Here is a 6,000-nt window from a genome sequence, read left to right as displayed (position 1 = left end):
GGGGCGGCGCTCCCGGCCCGCCGGCAGCTCCCGGCGGCGGCTCCCACGGGCGGCTCCGGCGGGGCGGGAGCGGGGGGCGGGAGCGGAGGCTGGGCCGGCCCCGGCAGGTGAAGGAAGGGGCGGGCGCGGGGCGCGCTGACCGCACGGGGATGAGCGGCCGGCGTGGCGGCGGCGGCTGCCCGCGGAGCTGAGCCGGGCTGCGGTGGAGCTGAGCCCCCGTCCCGGCGGGGGCGGGACGGGCTCCCCCGTGCCCGCGTCTCCCGGCCCTCTTCCCGCCGCGGCGCTGCTGGAGGGCGCCGGGAAACTCCTCGGGTGAGTCACGGGAGCCCGGTGCCGGGCGGGGAAAGCCGCGGGGCTGGCGGCCCCCGGAGCGTCCGCCCGGGTTCCCTGGGGAAGCTGCGGTTCCCGCGGCTCTGGGGGAATCAGCGGGAAGGCGCCTCGTGTCTCTTGCTCCATGGGTTGACGGACGCCTTCAGTTCGGTGCCGCTTGGCTCACCTGCAGGTGGGAGGTGGGATGGAGTAAGTAAAGTCATCGGTGTGAGTCCGCTCGTGGGGAAAGGAAAGGCTCGTCTGGGGGCAGAGAAAGGGTTGAGTTGCTTTCCTTTGGAAAGGGAAGAATGAAAGAGCTGTATTGCCCACTTGTATTGAGCTGTGGCTTTGGTGTTGAGTTGGGAGCATCAGGATTAATTTCCTAGCATGTTTCCAGTGATAATATATATATGTTAAAGGATGAGGCAAGACTTTTTAGTGTTGAAACATAGGTACAAATGCATTGTGCAGCATTTTCTTTAGTGTTACTATCTACTTTAATCTTGGATGCCCCCTCTTTACTGGGGTTGCGTCTGTCACTTCAGTCTAGGTATGAAGTTCGTGTCTTTCTGCAGGTGTAAGTGCTCTGCCTCTGGGAGCAGTAGAGAGTGAGGACACCTGGCATGTGCTTATTTAATTTGTCAGCTTTTATTCCCAGTGCAAACTGGATACTGCTATCCCAAGTGAATTAAGATAGTGGATAAATATTTCCCTTCCTACAGGGAAGGCCTGTCTGCTAAGACCAGTTTCTGGAGTCTTGATGCTGACAAAGTACAGGTCAGTAGTGGGACTGAACCAGCCTCGTGCTGTGTCTAAATTCATCAGTACAGGTGCAGTAGTTCCTGAGTGCATGTCACAGTCTCCTGCTGATCTGTGCTTGGTCTGGCTGTGCATTGAAGTTTCCTCTTGGAAATTAGTTGCATTAAGCTGGTATGTTTCTTACTACAAGAAGCAATTTTCCACTTTTTCTCTGCTCTAAGGGTTAGTTTGTCACAGTTTATGAATTAAATTTAGATCTGAATAATTATACACCTCTTCTGTTTATTTTTGCTTGAATTTGTACAGGAAATATAGGGCTGAAGTCTCTGTTGTTAATTTCCTTTATGCATCTCTTTCACGCTTTAGACAAAAGCAGAATTAACTTGCTATTTTTCTTCTAGGCATAACACATTTCTTTCCCTTCCTGTTGCAGTATTTTACAGCATTTGCTGTTGCAGGAGAGCTGATTAACAGATACCCCTTGCCAATATTCCATTACTGAGGAATCAGTACTGGGTCAGCTTAGTGGTGGGTTAAATACTGCTTCCTGTTTGTAATTTTCTTGGTTTAAAATCTCTTGGCTTTCCATAAACTTTTCCACAAAGCATGACAGCTTCATGCTAAAAGGTCCAGAAAATAAAGAGCTTTTTAGAAAAATGTTATAAAGAAGGGAGATGCATACATGACAGTTCTGGAAAGTGTTAAAGGGTTTGAAGTTATCAAAACAGAAAGAAGAAATACACCAAGATAAGTTCCTGCAGAAACCTCAGACAGGGTTGAATGAGAATTCCTGTGTTTGAGGCCAATCTGACCAGCTGACTCTGAATCTGTAAACTCCTGCAGGCAGATGAACACCTTGTATTTTGAAGGCCAGATTTCCAACCTAATATTGTTGCTAAAAAATTTAGCTTGCCTACAAAAAATGCAAAATAGGGGGCATGAAAAGTCTTCTTGTGCAATTTCTTAAATGGATGTGAAGCAGTCTCCTTTGACCGAAAACCAGACATGGCAGCCACTTTGGTAATGAATGCTAAGTAGAAATGGAAATGCCTTAAGAAGTGTTAACTTCTTTACAGCACCGAAGCACAAATGTGGATGACCAAAAGGCACATACATATTTGTCATTTTACCTGTAGGAAAAGTGCCTCTGACACTCAAACCTAGCAGTTGCAGTGTTACTCTTTGCCCCACAGCCCTTAGGTCGTTGGTGCATTTATTGCTCTGCATTACAAGACTGCAGGAATAGAGAGGTGCGTGTTTAACCTGACAACATTGACTTTGTGTGGGTGCATCCTCCAGCCTGTTTGGCATGGGATGTTAGACAATGGGTAGATGTTAGACTGTCCAACAGCTTCATAAGTTGTTTGGAATGTGCAGCATTGTGCAAGCATTGTGTCCATTAATTGTTTCTGGCTTAAGCCCTGATCTTAAAAGTACTTGCAGATGTAAGTAACTCTACTATTTGTCAACTTTTAGTTTGTGTTACTGAAGGATCAGGATCTTGGCTTGTTTATACTTCTACTGGACCGTGCAGGAATGCTCATAGAAGCTCAGACTCGCAGTAGCATTGATTAATAGCTTTGTAAGGAATGGTGAGGACTCCTGACAGCTACCAGGCAGCAGCCAGGATAAATTGGTTTTGTTTAGATTTAAAAATATTAGTTGATACAATGATTCTTCCATTATGTGTTTTGTCTTCTAATAGGGATTTTTTTATGGAAGGGAGAAAAGAACCTCTTTGATGTTTATTCCCCTTTTGTGTAACTAAGCATTCTTCTGGCCTTTTTTTTAAGGTAAACTTACTCCATGAAGGCATTTCCTCATAACATTTTTTTCACGATTGCCTTGGAACAGTGCAGTGTACTGTGGTGGAACAGTGTTGGGAAGGGAGTTTGAGAGTGTAGAAATCAGGGGGATTTAAGGCAGCCTCAAAGGTAATCTGAGGCTGACTCATTTCTGTAAATACAGTACTAAAGGAAATGTGTATTTCTTACACTTATCACATGTACATATGTCACTGTCTGTTCCTCCAAAATTTATGAGCCATTGCTAAGTCTTGTTAATCAACACCCCTCTCCTCCTATCAACACTGCTTGCTTTATGCTGGAATGACTAAATGAGCTATGCCTTTTGTGATATGTTGAGGGGAGAATTGAAGGCCCTGAAGTTTTGATCAGCATAACTGCACTGGGTGTGGTTGTTAACTTTAGGAATTATTTATCATGGTTTATATTACAAGCATATGTATCTCTGGTTTGCTTGCTTCAGATGACTAGACTGGAGCACATAGCAGAATTTCTCTGCACTATGCTTTTTAAGAGCAATATAGTGTCTGCAGTATTTCTCAAAGATCTGTTTGAAGGTTTTTTCAATCTTGTCTCCTGTCCATATGCTTTTATGTTGAATTTCTTAATTTTTCCTTACAAAGGAAAGGAAAGGGAATTGACGAGTCTACATTGCATCTCACACATGCAGGAATTTGAAAACTATTTTTCTTGAGATAAGGGATTAATTTTAAGCAAGGCAATAGTTATGGGAGAATGTAGGGACATGAATTCCTATGGAAACAAACCTAAATGTTGTTCTCCCCCTGTTGCAGCATACCAGCATAACTGAAATAATCTATTTATTTTGTTTGTGTGCCAGCTCATTTCCTATAATGACTGAATTCTTATCTCTTCCAAGGTGGTTTTATTGCAGTAGTTATGCATATCTGAATATCTTTGGCAAAAAGATACTTTAGGATGATGTACAGTGCAGAGAAAGAATTCTAATCACCCAGAAATCAATCCTTGGCAATACTTATGGCTTCAGCTCCTGCAGACTGTGATTTTAGGAGCAGAGAAGGGAACAGCTTCCATGACTATTGGACTATTGAGAGGATTCCTCTTGTGGCTTTTGCTGTAGTCACGGGCTGGTTTAACCAGGCTAATTCAGGAACACCTAATGTGTAGCTAGGGCTCTTTCTAAAGTACTTCTGACAAATCTTAACTTCATGGAAAGTGGACATTTTGGATCTGTCTCCTAAAACAGCTGTAAAGAACTGAGCTAGATAGATGGTGTGAAATAGGTAAGTGTGGCTAAATTTAGGAATAGCTGCTTGCTGAATTTTGTTGCTGGATTAACTTTCATGTCTGTAGTTGCCCTGAGGTAGGGAAAGCACACCTTTGCTTCCTTACAATCTTTTCTTTCTGGAAAAGCCACAGGTAAAACTTCAAGTAGTCCAGGGAGTGCTTGTTTTCATCCTCTTAATGTTTGAAAATTCTCACTGTTCAGCTGGTTATTGTTAATGCTTTCTGGATTTTTATTTTTTTTATGCTAAGTTATAACATCAGCTGACAAACTGTACATCATTAATCATGTATGATCAGAATCATTTCAATCCTAATGGAACAGTAGGTACATTTGAATCATTAGATCTGTTCTCTCTTCTAGAAAATGCATATGTCTCTAATTCCAACCCAGCTCTTCTAGTGTTAATTTGGCAAAGAAGAAACTTCCCAATTCAAACTGACTTTATATCCTTACATTTTTAAAAGATAAACACTTAGCTCTTAGTTAAACTTTGCTCTACCACTCTTCTGTAGCTTAGAAAAACACAAAATTTGGTTTGATCATGGTAAACCACTTTCTTGGATATCTTAGGGCAGGAATACAGGAGTTTGGGGTTCTTTTCTTTGTACTTTGACTGACTGATTTATGTAGGGGGTGCTAATATAGGTGGTAGTGTGTAAGCACGTAAGGACTTTGTTAATTCCTGATTATTACTCAAAGTGGATTTAGGTGCCTACAGAGACTTTCACTCTCTTATTAAGCATTTAGAAAAATTAGTACCTACACATACATTCAAGATCACTTCAGGAGAACTATGGAGTGCTCCATGTAAACAGATTATGGCTTTTGTTGCTTGATGTAGTAGACATTGCAACTAAACTTTGTTGATTTGTACAGTATCTTGTGCATGCACAAAGGACTTGTGTAAAACTCTTTGATATCCTTGATTGTTTCAGTGCAGGGACTATATTGCAATCCCCAAATAGGAAAATTATTGAACATGTTTAACCAAGACTCTTATTTTGTTATCCCTTCAGCTTTGCTAAATAAATGAGTGCTAGGAGAAAGTCAGATTTATGCCTTTATTCATGAACTCACATGTAAGGACTCTTCAAACAAGAAATCTTTCATGCCAGATGTTTTCCTCCAAATATGAAAATGGGATTTCTATTGGAGCTTATATGGGAGCAACAACTGAGTGCATTATCAGTCTTCATTTTTTAAAAAATCTGGTAGCTATGCTGAGTACTATTTAACTTCTTTTGGAGAGTACAAAACCCCTGAAATTTTAGAATTTCTGTTGTTGCTGGCAGAAGCACTGCACAAATATGCAAAGGTTATGAATGAGGTCCCTAGGAAGAAGACAATATCTGTATTTTAAGCAAGCATTTATTATTCTTTTTCATCCCATGTGCCTGTACTGTATATTTAAGCATTTCTTCTAATGGGAAGGGTAGCATGCACTTTTAAAAAGTCAGAAACAAAAATCCCTCATCATAGTAGCTAGGGCCTTAAAAAGAAGCAGAGAAGAAGCAGTAATATGTACACCAAAAATTTACTTAAATATGCTGTTCTGAGATTTGGCTGTTAGTATTTTATGTTCAGATTCATCTCCTGTCTTAACTGATTTGTCATTTTTCAGCACCTGGCTTAAGACTGGTTATCAAGCTCCAGTTAAGTGATTAGTCCCAACTTGCTCTAGGAAAACAATCTGCATTTGGAGTTGGAATGATATTCCTCATTCTTGCTTCTGGCAGTACTTGGAAAGAAGGGGCTGGAGGCAGTGGCACCAGTGTGCATGTCTGGAACTGTTGCTACCTCGGAGATCTTTCTTTGTCCAAGTGTTGACAAAAGAGAGAGGATGGGAAGTGTGCTGCA

At 42.0% G+C, this 6,000-nt stretch overlaps 1 protein-coding gene across 2 annotated transcripts in view; it reads left to right on the top strand.

Annotated features, from left to right (window-relative positions):
• Positions 1 to 223: 223 nt before the first annotated feature.
• The window catches only part of SH3BP2 (SH3 domain binding protein 2), a 36,619-nt gene continuing 30,842 nt past the window's right edge, over positions 224 to 6,000 (top strand). Inside the window, exon 1 of one of the 2 annotated variants that reach the window (XM_053940380.1) lies at positions 224 to 312. The gene's annotated coding sequence lies outside the window, so the exon portion shown is untranslated. The remainder of the gene's footprint in view (positions 313 to 6,000) is intronic. The other variant, XM_053940382.1, reaches the window with a different exon arrangement.

This window comes from Vidua chalybeata, chromosome 4 (assembly GCF_026979565.1).
Source record: "Vidua chalybeata isolate OUT-0048 chromosome 4, bVidCha1 merged haplotype, whole genome shotgun sequence".
Classification (NCBI taxonomy): Eukaryota; Metazoa; Chordata; class Aves; order Passeriformes; family Viduidae; genus Vidua; species Vidua chalybeata.
The sequence above is the reverse complement of the archived record's forward strand: the minus strand, read 5'-3'. Positions and strand labels throughout refer to the sequence as shown.